Source organism: Psammomys obesus, unplaced genomic scaffold, assembly GCF_907164565.1.
Source record: "Psammomys obesus unplaced genomic scaffold, mPsaObe1.curated_primary_1811, whole genome shotgun sequence".
In the NCBI taxonomy this organism is placed as follows: Eukaryota; Metazoa; Chordata; class Mammalia; order Rodentia; family Muridae; genus Psammomys; species Psammomys obesus.
This window is the reverse complement of record NW_026585895.1, coordinates 52,376,798-52,392,202: the sequence shown is the minus strand read 5'-3', so window position 1 is coordinate 52,392,202 and position 15,405 is coordinate 52,376,798. Positions and strand designations below refer to the sequence as shown.

At 46.5% G+C, this 15,405-nt stretch overlaps 1 long non-coding RNA gene across 1 annotated transcript; it reads right to left on the bottom strand.

Moving 5' to 3' along the window:
* Positions 1–8,013: 8,013 nt before the first annotated feature.
* On the bottom strand, positions 8,014–9,160 carry LOC129671223 (uncharacterized). The gene is made up of 3 exons (XR_008719327.1): positions 9,115–9,160; positions 8,524–8,640; positions 8,014–8,086 (listed from the first exon to the last, which is right to left on the bottom strand). It is a non-coding gene; the product is annotated as an uncharacterized LOC129671223 (long non-coding RNA).
* Between the last annotated feature and the right edge of the window lie 6,245 nt (positions 9,161–15,405).

The following is a 15,405-nucleotide window of genomic DNA, read 5'->3' as shown; positions in this document are numbered from 1 at the left end:
CAAAAGCTCTCATGGCTCTTGATGACTTCAAAGAGGGCTTTGCAATTGTGCTATTGGCCTAAAAATTGTATTTCCCATTACTGAGGTGAAAGGCCCTCTCTTTTCCACGTTAGCCACTGAGAAATAACATCAAAAATCAATGCTCAGATTCCACTGTGTTTCTTGGCCAGGGTAAAAGAAAGAAACTATTTTCATCACGAGACAGGCTGCGGTTGCATATATTCCAACAGCTTCTTTCCTTCTGCATAATTCTACCGTCGGTATTAATGTCTGCCAGAGTATGTGTACAACCACAACTGCAGAGCACAGTGGGCACTGGACAGAGCTGGGAGTCTGGTTCTTTAACGTCTTTAACGCCAGGAGCAGGAGGAGGGTCAGGAACACCTCCCAGGAAATGGACAGGCCTGGGGGAGGTGCAGTGAGGAGAGTGGGAGTACAGGCAGGCTTGGAACTAGGCAGTGAGGGCTGCTTCAGGAGCTAGAGCTGAGGCAAGGGCAGGGGTGGGAATGACCTCTAGGCCTGAGCAAGCCTCACAGACATGACAGGGCACTTGAAATCCCTGGCTTTTCTTGGAGCTTTTATATAGTCTCAATTTTATTTGCTATACTCTGTCACCTGAGCTGGACTCTGTTGGTTCGAAATGTGGGCTCTATGGTTTGAGACTCCCTTCCCTGGGGAGATATCAGTAATGTCTACCCTGTCCTTATAAGGTCCCAGTGACAAATGCATGATCCTACCAAAGATCTGGGGAACCAATGATTTATTGGGCTTACTTATAAAGCAGAGGTGAGGGGTTGCCACAGGAGTGTAAGTGACCCCAAAATGCCACACTGGAAAGTCTTTACCCAGATTTCCTACAGCCACAGAGATAGAATTCCCCTTCAGTTAACCTTCCCCAGCCTAAACCTCTAGTACCTCCTGATACCTCCCCAGGACTCCATGCAATCAGGGCAGAATTGCCTGCAAATGGCTGCGAGGCCCAGGAGGGAGACACTGAAATCTTAAGTGAAGGTCCAATGACCCCAAATCTCCTCCTTCTCTCAGAGAATATCAGCTGTCAACAGGCAATAGTCTCGCACAGGCAGGACAGCTCGCATCTAATGAAGATGATGGCTGTTTTGCTTTCTAGATGATGTTGCTATTTCTTCAACACTCTGGAGCCCTGAACCAGCCCTCCCTTTATTAGCTGTTTCTTTAAACCAAACCTGAGCACTCGTTTTGAGAGCCATCATCTAGGAAGCTGCTTGCTGAAATCATGAGCACAGCCCATCTGAGCAGCCATTGGTGACCCTGTGGGTCAAAGCCATCTGAGCAGCCACGGGTGACCCTGTGGGTCAAAGCCATCTGAGCAGCCACATGTGACCCTGTGGGTCAAAGCCATCTGAGCAGCCACTGGTGACCCCCATAGGGCCACCTGGATTCTGCACTGATGGCAGTTAATGCTGCCTATGGGAACCTGAGAAACTCTGGCTATCCACCAAAGGCTGAGAACTTTCCAAAAGAAGAGATCTGTCACTTTCACCGTGATAAACACCTGGGGGAATCATCTCAAAAGCAGAAAGGCTCATCTTGGTTCAGAGTTTCAGAGGCTTTGATCCACAGTCATTTGGTTCCATTCCTTCTGAGCCTATGGTGAGGAGTATGGTGGAACACTTCTTGGTAGACAGGAGACAGAGACGGAAAGGAGCTGGGGAGAAGATACATCCTTCAAAGACACACCTCCAGTGGCCCTACTTCCAACCAGGCCCCAGCTCCTAAGAGTCCACCCACGAATTAGCCCACGGAAGAACCAGTATCTCAAGTGAGTTAGTACCCTCATGATCCAATCATCTCTCAGTCACATATCAGACTAGATCATGCCCTTCAACACAGAACCTTTAAGGGAAACTCAACATGTCTTCAAGTAGCCAGCACACAGATAGGACCTCTTTCAAAAGACCATTGTCCAGCCTACTCATGGTCTCCATGAATCCTGATGTTGGAGGAGGAGAAGGGCCAAGTGGAAGGAGCATGGGTAACTCCACAACAAGACAAGGTTGCTTCAGGCTCAGCACCCACCTTAAGATGAGAAAGCTGAGGGTCAGAAAGGTGAGCCAGTAAAGAAGGCAAGGGCAGCTTGAGACTTACAGTTGTGGCTGTAGTGTGTCTGCTAGAGAATATGCAAGTGACGGACTCGGTGAAGTGACAGATGACAAAGCCAGGGTGGCATCCAGCCACTTCCTCTGAGATAGAGGCATCCAGAACACTCAAGTTACCTCTCTAGGATGCACACAGAGCCAGGGATTTCGGGAATGCAGAAAAGCTCTGCCCTTAAGTGACAGATGATGATACCTCTTCCTTGTGCAGATGTGAGAAAGGCACTTCAAGGGCCGGGGTCACAATTGGTAGACTATTGAGAAGGGAGGTCTGTCCCCCAACACTAGTTCTTCACCATCTCATGTGTGCTTCTGGCAACTCTCTGGTGACCCATCTGGCTAAGGGCTACAAACACAACTGTCCTTGTGAAGAGGCACTGGGAGCCCAGTAGACTCCCAAAGGACTCATGTTATCCTGCAAGGTGTGGTGGGACTTGTGTTACCCCTGGCTTTGTCCACAGGAAGCAACCACAGGGTGGGAAAAAGGAATGGAGTGGGTAGCATCAAGGAAGACCCTAGCTCAGTGTATGAGGCTCTGAGCTGTGACCATCATGCAGCAGGCTCAGACCACATGAGCCTTAGGTGCAGAGTCTCAGCAGATGGTGGTAGCTATGTGCCTGCAGCAAGTCCCTTGGCATCTCTGGGCTTCTGTTTCCTTCCCTGTAAAAGAGAGCCAATGGGAATCTCTCACAAAGGACTGGAAAGACAGCGGTGGAGATGGATGATCTGGATGGAGCTTCATAAATGTGTTCTGTAGGCTCTGCCATTTTGAGGTCACAGATGAGGAGGCTGGCTCAGAGCTCCAAGCTCTACCTGGAAGACGGCCGCCTTTAACTACAGTCTCCTACTTTCTTCTCACAGTGAGTCTGTGAAACACGCCCTGTGCATCTGGGCCTAGGCTGTCAACAGAACCTTCTAGACTAATGCATCGGAACCCTGTTGTTCAGCAGAAATTCCGATGATGGTGCAAAGATTTGAGATCACAAATGTTTGTTGTCATAGATCAGTCACTTTAAGCTTGGGAGTCTTTGAATGTCACCAATGTATGCTGACTTCAAACTGAATTGCACCTGAGCCTATTTAGGTTCAAGGAGAACTGGCTGGACCTGGTGGCCATGCCAGACTGCATGCTGTCGGTATCATTACAGGTTGGTGAGCAATGTGCCAGGGCTTTCTAAAAACTCTGTTGGTGGGCAGCTGGACGTGAGCACCGGACACCTCGGCAGGCCTGTGGGAGCTATGACCATCAGGCCTCCACCTCAGTGTCCACAGGTTGGCCCTGCCTAGGCCTCAAGAAGCTGTGGGACACAGCCTGATGGGGTCGCCCATGGGCAACAACACGAGCAGGGAAGGCACACATACCGAGCTCAGTTCTAACTTTGCCCCTCACTGAACCAAGTCCCTTTTGTCCCTCTGCAAAAAAGGTGACTAGTCACAATCCCCACCATAAAATTTTGAAGACTAGTTGGTCTTTGAAGGAAGGGAGGACCAATTGATTTGTGGCTCATTCTCAGCTTCTCCCCAATCATCACTCTTCAAGTCTGTCCCTCACTCAGGAAGCAAAGTGACCTCACTGAAGTCACCTCACTGAGGGAGGTGACCATGGCAGGCACAGGAAGGGCCACCTCCCACCAAGGCTCCCATTCAGATAAACACCCCCCACTTGCCCACCCTGGGAGCCTAGAGACCTTGGGAAGATTATGCTGAACACTGGCTTTCTGAGCATACAGGGCTGGAGGTTGCCATGGAAACTGCATCTGGTCTATTCACTGGAGTTTTAGAGGCGAGCAAACAGATAACAAAATACAGCAGAGCCCAAATGTAGTGCTTCCTTCCCTTACCCTGCTGATCTGTGTGTGAGGCTGTGGGGCGAGGAGGGGAGGCGTTAGAACTTACCACTTCGGATTTGTTTACAGCTGCTTGACACTCAGCTCACTCAGCTGGGTTTTGACTGTTTTATTGCCAAAAGGCAACATCAGACGCTTGGCAGCAGGACAAACAGAACAGCAAAGCCAGGCACAAACATTTCCATACCCCAAGAGACCTTAGGCGGGGTGGTACAGCTTTCGGCTCCCAGAGCTCTGGGTCTGTAATGGAGAAGCGCCCACCCACCTCCAGACTTCCCATCTTCCCATAGGGTTCCTTGGAATGAGGCAGGTTTAGAGTCTGCAACCCTGATTGAACACCATATAGGAAGATCCAAAATATGAATACACACATGTGACATCTGTACCTAGTACCTGTGCCCACATATGCATGCATGCACGTGCACACACACACACACACATTTGTTCATAAGGCTTCAGATCAGCACTCCCCATTGAGCCATGCTCTCCATGCCTGACATCCATCGTGGGGGCTGAAACACACTACATCAAGAAAGAGAGAGACAGAGAAACCAGCTGCCTCAATGCGGAAGAAGTCCTACAATACAAAAGTGGGAACTAGATCAGCACAGAAGACAGAGCCTCTCTCTTAGGTAGGCTTCCTAGAAGAGACGACATCTAAGCTGACTCTGCCAACTCCTCAGCCTTGTCAAGAAAGAACAGCAGGGCTCCAATCCAAGGAACTCACTCATATTCAGCCTTGCCAAGCAAAGGGCACAAGGATGGCACAATCAGACATAGTAAGGGCCACGTGTGTCTCTTTGGCTGTTAAAGAGACGTCGCCTGGGGAACAGTGAGTCCCACCCGCTTCCGACATCTGACTAACAAGCATCAGGCCTGTCTGGCAGCAATTCTGCAAGCAGCTGGAAGGTGTCCTGCTGTGCCCGGCTTGACACAGAGATGGGAGCTGCTTCTTTTCTGGATGATGCCATTACCCACCAGGGTGCACCGTGTGGCAACTGCATGGCATCTACAGTACACCTACAGGGCAGTGAGACGGAGGCCTCGGATAAGCATTTGCATACTCCGCTGTTTTGCTTTTGTGACCTGGGAGAGATAAACGCCTGTGGTCAGCCACGTTCTCAGCAGGACCCAGCCACTGACTTACTGCACCATCTGATTTTCCATGTGAACTGTGCAATTTGAACAAGGAGGAATCCAGGGGGTCAGGGGTCATCCATCCCATCTGCCTGCCAGGACTGCCCAAGACCTGAGGCCACAGTTCATCACAAATGACTCAGGGAGCTCGAGAGCAAGGGTACACAAGTAGGCCCTGTTCTCAGGCAGTAGCCAACCTCAGCAGCAAAGGCATGTCCTCCAGAAATGTTTACCTCCCTCTAATTAGGACTAATTTAATCGACTCCAAAAGAGATGGAAAATGATGGTGCAATGGAACAACGGCCTCATCAGAGCTGTGTTGCTGTATTTAATTTGGAATTAAAGTGTTTGTCATTCGAGGGTGGGTGTGAGAGCCTCATGAAAGATTGATTGCTTTCCTCCATGAGGTGGCTGATGGCTTAGTGCTATGTGATTGGGTACTTAGTGAGAACAGAGGCGACCTGAACAGCACACTCCCACCTGGAGAAACAAACAAACCCTATTTTGCATACAGGTTTTCACCTCGCATTTCAGTGAACAGAAATGCAAAGTGTGCCTGGCCCAGGCATCCCTAGGGGTTATCTGAGCACAGTGTAGGAAGCCCACAGGGTCTGGAGATGCCTGAGCCAAGGGCATCCTGACTGGCCAGCATCTCAGCGACTTGCCAGGCACAGCCCTGGGTGCCCACTGAGGACCTCTCATCACTGCACTCACTGTCCTCCACAGATATGAAAACAGTAGAAAGAAACAGGGGTGCTGAGAAAGCATGTGATCTTCACAGCTGACTGATGAAGTCGGGGCGTCCATATCAGCATCACCAAAGTGGAATCCCAGAAGCCTCTTCTTCAAAGAGCTCGAGAAAGTTCATTAACTGTCTGCCCCAGTGGAGCTCTGGTCAGCCAAGGAGACCTCAGCAAGCGTGGCCAGGAAGGATGCTCAGCCACAGCGTCCACCAACAAGCAAGCTGTAAGCACATAAGAGCTGGGGAAGGTGTTATGAGCGCAGTGAGAGTCCAGAGGCTACTTCCTCTTTTAATATCTCATTTCCAGGGATGGAGAGATGGCTTAAATGGCTGAGGACTTGCTATTCTTCAGAGAACACAAGTTCAGTTTCCAGTGCCCATACTGAGCAGCTCACAACCCCCTATCTTTCCAGGTACATGGTCCTCCACAGGAACCCATGTGACATGTGCACACATGCGGCATACATGCACACACACACTTTTACAATTACTTAAATTATATGTCCTAAATATTCAGACCATGGATACTTGAGGGTGAGAGACATTAAAATCACTCTGGACACACACCCGTTCTCTGGCTTACACAACACACACACACACACACACACACACACAGCACTCTCCTGCTACAAAGCTAAGGCTTTGCACGGATGGGATGTATCCCCAAAGCCCCCTAAGATGCGGCTACCCAGCACTGCTCCCAGAGATGCTCCCCCTGTTTAGAAGCCATCCCACCTGGAGACAGTGAGCATGTGGGTTTGCCAACTCTAGGCTCAGGGTAAGTCTGTTCAGAGCACTGGTGAGGCACTTCAGAGCAGCAGGCATAAGGGGGGGAGTCCAGGCCATGTGTGGCCATGTGTGGCCCAACAAGCAGGGGACCAGAAGAGGGCGTCAGTTTCGAGTCACCACATGGATTTTAGGAACTGAAAGAGGGTCCTCAGCAAGATCTTAGCTACCTCTCCAGCCTGACCAGCTATGTATAAGAGATACTTTCTAAAACAAAGATTTAGATGAGCAGGAGAGAGAATAAGAGGCCGGGGAGAGAGTGATGGGCAACTTCCAGTCAAAGCAGAGCTCAGGTGGCAGCTGTCACATCAAGTAAAATAGACCTTCCAGAACAAAGCTTTACCACAACCAGCACTGGCAGTACACACCAAGGCAGGCTCCTGCACACAGAGCTGCAGCACTTTTCAACTTGTGGTGACTTTATGTCGCTGTCGTAGACACCATGACCCAAGGCAGCTTAAGGAAGGAAGAGTTTATTTGGGTTTGAGGTTTTAGAGGGAGAGTCCATCATGACAGAGAAAGTATGTCAGCAAAGAACAAGCATGAGAAATCACATTTTCAACCACAACATGAACCAGAAAGAGACCCGGCAGTGGCATGAGGCTATGAGAGCTCAGAGCCCACCCCCAGTGATGTAATTCCTTCAGTAAGGCGGCACTTCCCCCATGACCTTCCAAACAGCACCACCAACTGGGCACTGAGTGTTCAAACGCATAAGCCTATGAGGGTGGGGAGGTAATTCTCATTCATTCCTTGGGCAGCTGGAGCAGTAGGAAGTGTGATTGGATCTCAGCTGAGGTTCCTCAGTGGCCCCTGGTCCTTCCACAGGGAAGAGCCTCTTCACTGTAGCCACAGACCTGGCTGTCAACCTATCATTCTGCTTATTTCATTGTCATGGCTATGTCCAAGGTCTTCGGTAAGTCAGCACAGCTACTCAGCTTCAAGACTGCCATGGTCATGTCACACCCAGGCAGAACAGCTACGCTACTGTGACAGATTGAGGACACTTCTAAGTCAGCAGGGACATGGGAAATGTAAATAACACAGTTAATAAGTGCACACAGTCTTTATAGTGCAAAAGACAATGTGTTTTAAAATGGATGGCATGCTGGGCTAAAAACATGTCTCCAGAACTCTGAGAGCCTTGGCAGTTCCCAGGCCAGGTCCTGTGAGCGCAGAGGGAAAACGAGAAAAACACTGATGGGAATTCAAGGAAAACAGCCCCAACCCAGGGTTCAAACGTCACAGCAGAAATTAGAACTTGCTTATCCTAGAAGGTAGTGAAGAATGCTGCACACTGCATACCGGGGCTGGAGAGAGTGGTTCCGAGCCCTGGATGATCTTCCTGAGAACCCAGGTTCAATTCCCACAGTCACATAGTGGCTCACACAGTCTCCAATGCAAGTTCCAGGACCGATAACTCCTGCATTCCACAGACACTGCACACATGGGAAACACACAAATAAATAAATAAGAATAAAAATTATTTTAAAAAGAATACTATGTGTCAAAACTTAAGAAATGAAGCTAAAACTATGTACACAAGAAAACTTAAAGTGCTAAACAATTATTTTGGAAAAACTGAAAATGTGTGAACTTATCTAAAAATATGCAAGAGAAAAGCAGGCTAATGCAAAGCCATGAACATAAATAATAAAGAATGAGGAAGAAAACACACCAGAGGACACAAAAAAGTGTTCACAGGGGAGAAATTAAATTGCCATATTTTGGAACTATTGGTCACAGATAAAAAGAGGCACACAGCAAATTAGAACTATTAGAGACAAGTTGTGTGGCAGAGGCAAGAGAATGGACACAAGTTCAAGGCCAGCTAGAGCTAAGTGTGGAGAGATACCTTGTCTCAAAAAACACCTACCAAGGGCTGGAGAGATGTTGTGCTGCTCTTGCACGTGACCTGATTTGGGTTCTCAGCAACCACCTGTAACTCCAGGTCCAGGAAATTCCCCTCTTCCGTCTTCTCAGGCACCTTCACCTGAAGTGCACAAATATACGTGTATAAACACACATGCACACCTTTAATAAAAAAATAAATCAATTAAATCCTCCCAAATTAGAAAGTAAACATACTTCCATAAGCATCCGTAAACTAGTGGTTAGTAGGAGAATATGCTACAAATACAAAAAACCTTTATTTCCTATATTTAAAATTCTAAATGAATTGACAAATTCCTAGGAAAGTGCCTTCCAATGCAGTACTAGAAGATATTCATAGACCTGAATTGAAGTCCTAATTTAGCACCTTCTTCCTAGTGAAACACTAGCCTCAGAAATTTTCACCCATTAAATTCTATAAAACGTCCAACAAAAGATAGTTAGAATTGTGAAAGTCTGTTTGGCTGCAAGAGTTAGACATGCCAATCTGAGAGGACTTAAAGTCACCTTCGAGACACCTACGAGCATGTTTGTGACGGTTCTTTCAGAGATTAACTGAGGAGAAACAGCTCACCTTCAAAGTGGGTGACGTCATCCAAGGAGCAACCCAGATACAGAGGTCCAAGAAAAAGGCAGTGTTGCCTGCCCATCCACTCTCACTTCTTCCTGAGGAGTACATCAGTTCTCACCACTGCCACCGCTTCTGCCGCAGCCACAGCCACCTCCACAGGCCATGACCACCCTCCCTCTGCTGGCATCAGACTCCAGCTTCTTTGACCTTCTAAGGCAGGCTCAATGCCAGTGACTCTCCATGGAGAACCAGGTCTTCAGTGCCAGACTAGAACAGTTGAGGCATCCAGCCTTGTGGACTGAGCAGCTACCAGATTCTCGGCCTCTTCTGAGTGTAGGTGGATTACCTAGACTGTATTGTGTGAGGCAGTCTCATAAATTTTATTACACACAAATACAGAGTTGTAAATATAGGTTTTTACATTCCATTACTTCTGTTCCTGTAAAGAGCCTTACTGTTGGAGTTGCCGACTTGACACATACTAGAGTCACCTGAGAAGGAGCCTCAATTTGGGGACTGTCTAGATCATACTGGCCTGTGGGCCTCTGTGGGGGACTGTCTTCATTGTTAATGTAGGTAGGAGGGCCCAGCCCACTGCGGGAAGCACCATTCTCTGGACAGGTGCTGCTGTGCTGTATACAAAAGCTAGCTAAGAACAATACTATTAGCAAGCCATGGTTTCTACTGCGGTTCCTTCAGTTCCTGTTGGGTGTAATGCAGCACAGAACAGCTGGTAGGTCTACCTTCTGGCTCCGGTTCCAGTGTTCAGTTCCTTCCCCCAACAATGGACTGTGACCTGGAATTGTAAGCCAAATAAATCTTTTCCTTCCCTAAGTTCCTTTTGGTCATGGAGCTTGTCACAGCAGCATAAGTGAAACCACAGGACTTGCCTAATCCATCAGATATCAGACAGCAAGGAACACCCCAGAGTCCACTGGAAAGGACAGTGTAGCCTGACACTCACTCTAACAAGGGCAGAACAAGAAATAAAAGTCGCGTCCAATCTCACTCAGCCAATCAACTCTAGCAATGTGGAAACAGCCAACATCCCATGTCCACGTTCACTTTTAAAACACAAGGCCAGCTTAACATGAGGAAGTAATGTTACTGACAGCATTAATAAGCTAAGGGAGGGACTCAGGGGAGCATCCTTTGTACACTCTCAAGTGTTTGATGAAAGTCCACAGACAGACTCTTGCCTATAGCCAGAGCTTCATCTGTGGCCATCCACCCATCCTTCCCAAGTGGAGAAAAAAGACCCTGAAAATGCTCCACACAGAATCATGCCCAGCTGACATGCCAGCCCAGAAACAGCTGTGGGGTATTCCAGGGGCTGGCAAGGAAGCCATGGCTGGAGGAGCCCTGATGCTGGCAAGAAGGAAGTATGGAGCATGAGCTGGCTGTCTGATGGCCTTCCTCCTCAAGGCAGGTGGACACTGCGCACAGGGAGCTCGAGAAAAGACAGTGAGAGGCTGTTTTAAGCAGCATTTTAAAAAAGTCTCAACAATGCAAGAAAATAAAAATTGGAGCGTTGGGAAAATGGCTTAGTAAATAAAGTAACTGTCAAACAAGCATGGAAACTTGCTCACATGTGAAAGCCAGGCCTGGTGGTGTGACTGTAATCCCAGTGACAGGAGGGTGCAAACAAGAGTCCTGCAGCTCCCAGGCTATTCTCTCAGAATTGGTGAGCTCCATGTTCAGTGAGAAAAACTGTCTCAAAAAAAAAAAAAAATGTAGGAAGGGATCGAGAGATTATTCAGTGGTTAAGTGCACTTGCTGCTCTTGCAGAGGACCTGGGTCCCCAGCACCTGCTTCGTGGCTTGGGACTGTCTGTAACCAGTCTATGGGGTTTCTGTTACTCTCTTCTAGCATGTTGTCACACACAAATGGTGTAGATGCATTCACACAAGCAAAGCAAAATGATAAGAATACAAAATGAAAATAGGTCTTCAAAAAGTAAGCAAGAACCGGGTGTGGTGGCACACACCTGTAACCCCAGCACTCAGGGAGACAGAGGCGGGTGGGTCTCTGTGTGTTCGAGGCCAGCCTGGCTTACAAAAGGAGTCCAGGACAGCCAAGGCTACACAGAGAAACCCAGTCTCAAAATAAACAAACAAACAAAAAAAAAGAGTAAATAGAAGTAAATGAGAAGTTAAGGAAGACACCCTACCCTCTGGCCATATGATCATGTGCACTTGTGTATACTACACAGGAGGAAGGAGAAAGGAAGGAAGCAGGAAGGGAGAGAGGGAAGAAGTGAACACAAGTGGAGTTCAGGGTACACTATGGAAAGCTCCAGGGAATGCTTGAAGAAGACACCCAAGACTAAGGAAGGAGGCAGCCGCAAGCCGGATCTTTGGATAGCCAACCCCGGCTGTGGAGGCAGAGCGCCCCTCAATGGATGGGATCCTTCTGCTGTTACTGGGAATGTCTGCAAGGGCCTTTAATACGGTGCTGCCTTCAGGAACACAGCCCCAGCCAGAGCCTCGACACATGTCATCCACAAGGTCTGGCACTGAGTCAAATATTACCAGTCAACCTGAGAGACAGATCAAGAGGAAACAAAATGAACAACAGAAAGAGGCCTGTGGGAACTTCCTATATTAAAGTCATCGAATGTAGTATTTTAGGGTTTTGTCAGTGTGACAAAAAAAAACCTGGGATAAACGATTCAACAGAAGAAAAGATCTATTGTTGTTCACGTCTTCTAAGGTTTCAGGCCACGGTCACTGGGCTCTGGAGCTTCTGGACCCATGCACAATGAATTGATATGTTGTGGGAGGAAGTTGCTCACTTTATAGTAGCCAGGAAGAATTTCGGAGGAGGAAGGGAAGAGAAGAGAGGCTGGATCCTCCTAAGGCATGCCCACTGGGAATGATGTCCTCCAATTAGGCCCCACCTCCTAGTTTTCAATACCTGTCAATAATGCCATCAAGGAAGAACTTGAGCCCTCATAAGACAATCACTTCCCAAAGGCCCCACCTCCAGCTTTTGCCCTGGAAACCAAGCCTTCAACACCTAAGTCTTTCAGGCTATATTTCCTGTCCAAACTGTACCATGTGGACTTTTAAGTAGTTCCGATAAAGATAATCAAGAAGAGAGGTGAAATTGATGAGCAATTTGAGAATAGGAATATGTTGTAGGTTTGGGTTTTCCTCCCTGCCCCAAGCTCTCATGAGACTTCACATATTTTACAAATACCTAGGTCATATAGCAAGACTCTTCTCTGACTAACTCATAACTTAAAATAACCCATTTTACAAATCTACATTTTGCCACATGGTTGGTTACCTATGTTCAGGTATCATGCCTCCATTCTCCTTACATCCTGTTAGTTGAATCCCCCATAACTGGCTCCATCCCAAAATCCCTTCTGCCTGCTGGATGTTCCACCTTCTATTTCCTGCCTCATCTATAGTCCATAGTTGTTTTTGACAAGTGTTACATCATACAATAAACAAGAGATTTCTCTTATAGGAATACATATATACTCAGGTTGATAATCTATATAGGAAGCTAAAATAATTTAAGAGTGAGCACAAAAGTAGAATAGGCACGGCCAAGAAAAGAACTCGTGATTTTGGAAGAGACACTGAGTGAATCCCAGGTTGTGACATGAATTCTAAGTCAGGCTTGGCTGCATAGACAGATCTGGCTCAGTAAATAAATAAATAAACAAGAATTAAAAGAAGGTGGTAAGATTGCGGACAAAGCACTGTTACTCAACACAGTACAGGAAGCTCTAGAAGGTCATAATCAAGAGAAAGAAAAGACACACAGATGTAAATGTCTTTTTGTCTTTATAGGAAATCAGACTTCAGGAATCTAAACTTAAGCAAGGCTAGAAAAGTCATACAAGATCAACCACAAAACCTAAGTGCATTTGTATGTGTGAAAACCTAAGTCACAAATACAATTCCATTTACAAAACAAGTGAAATAATTAGGCATAGACTTAGCAAAATATGTAAAGGGTTAATACAGAGCTGGCTCTAAAAGCAGTTATGAGCCACCATGTGGGTGTTGGGATTCGAACCTGAGTTCTCTGGAAGAACAGCAAGTGCTCTTAACCACTGAGCCATCTCTCCAGAACTCCAGCCAGGTTTGGTGAATAAGACAGGTTTATTCCATGGTGCATATAGAAGGACATGGGTAATGAAAATGCAGAAATTGGACCCTACCACAGGTAAGACCATGTTGAAGACTAAAGTGAAGAGCATGACACAGATTGACAGCCGGAGCGAGAACTGGGGCCCACCAAACCATCACGCCCAGCTGGCAACTAAGAAGCCCACAGGAACGACTTCTGTATAGAAGAAGGATACTCTTCATAGAGGAAGCCGTACACATTCACTCTATATGCATACTATGCTCTGTGTGCACAGGCACATTCATGAGCACACACACACACACACACATATACACATAAATTTTTTAATGCATGTAACGTTTTAAAGGTCTGACTTTGATCTTGAATTCACATCTTTGTCCCAAAAATAAGTGTAAAGCATGAAATTATAAAACATTCAGGGAAAAAATAATGTATGAGGTTATCCTCTAGCCCTTGGGCAATTTCCCAGATGATGCGAAGAGCATGGGAAAAGGAAAACTGATAAAACAGCCTTAATCGCAATTAAAATGGTTACACTCTAAATAATATTTTATCCAATCAGCATTTGGTCAGACACCTGGCACATTCCATGAGGCTAAATGAATAAAAATAAATCTGTTGTTCTTGAAAAAACAGAACTAACACTCCATCTCACTTAGATAAAAAAAAAATGCCAATGATGTTTATTTTTTTCATTTTTATGTATGATTATTTTAAAAAGCCATTTACAAAGTAAACACAGAGAGAAACTTAATGAAATTGTGGGAGACAGGCTTCAAAGCATTACAAAGAAAAGGGCCGATAATTAACCTGGGGTTATCAAAAGCGTCTCTCAAGCTCAGAGATGTGCTCAGGTCTTTTGTACCACGTCCACTCACTGTGGACATCAGAGAAAGATGCGGTAGGCTCACCATGATGTGCAGATGGTCTAACTGGCTTTCCATGGGGGCTAGAGATAGCTCAGTGGTTAAAAGCACTGGATGATCCTGCAGAGGGCCAGGGTTCAGTTCCTAACATCCACATGGTAGTTCATAACCATTCGTGTCTCCAGTTCCAGGAGATCTGATACACTCTTCTAGCCCTGGTGGGCACCAAGCATGGACATGGTACACATACATTAAAAACAAACAAACAAACAAAAAAAACAACAAAGAACATTCAAGGAAATTACTAGGTTTCACAAGAAATTGTAGCATAGTTGTTACACACAAAACACATAAACAAAAAGCAATTTCTTGAGAAGTGTAGTGGTTCATGTCTTCAATCTCAGCACTGGGGAGGCAGAGGCAGATGGATTTTTGTGAGTTCAAGGCCATCCTGGTCTACATAGTGAGTTCCAAGACAGCCAGGGCCACGTAGTGAGGGCTTCTCTCAAAAACTAACAAACAACAAAGAGAAGCAATTGCTTTTTTAATACACTAACCGAAATTAAATAAAGACGGAAAATGAAATTTTTAATGAATATGGCTAAGAATAGAACAGAGAGTGTATACAGGGGGAAATACAGGAAAATTATGCTCTGAGTATTTATGAAGACAGTAATAAAAGGTATTTGCTGCTGTGTGGAGAAATGGAGAGCTTGTTCGCAACATGCAAGCCATACTCAGCAGATGTCTCAAGCTCCCCACTCACATCTTGGCCTGTGTAGTTTCCTCATAAACTCAGTAATAACACTTCGGTAGTTTAGGTGTGAATGGAGCCTGACAATCTCAGCAAAGACCAAGAAGTGCAAGGATTATCTAAGAATCTCTAAAAAGCACCCCGAGGCCTTCATAGTTACTGGAGACCCAGAGGATACCCTGGTCTGCTCCACACCTGAAAATTCTAGCCAGTGAACAGGATGAGAGAAAGAGGAACTTAATGGTCGTTACTCAGTCAGTGAGACTGGGTGTGTAGAAAAGGAGAAATTCTAAACTGCTTGCATTCTATGAGATTGCCGAGGAGCGGCCAAAGGCAACAAGCAAAGCTAATTGGTTTTCTATGTAGTAGCAACAAATACTCGGGAAGCCTTTTAAATACCATTTAAATAGTACCAACTACTTAAGAAAAAAAGTCACTACAAGAATGCCTTAGAGCACTTCACTCAATGCCACAGAGCATTGCTGAGGGAAACTGAGGACCTGGATAGGCGGGGGTCAGTCACCATTGGTAGATGGGAAGACCCGGTATTGCAAATATATCAGT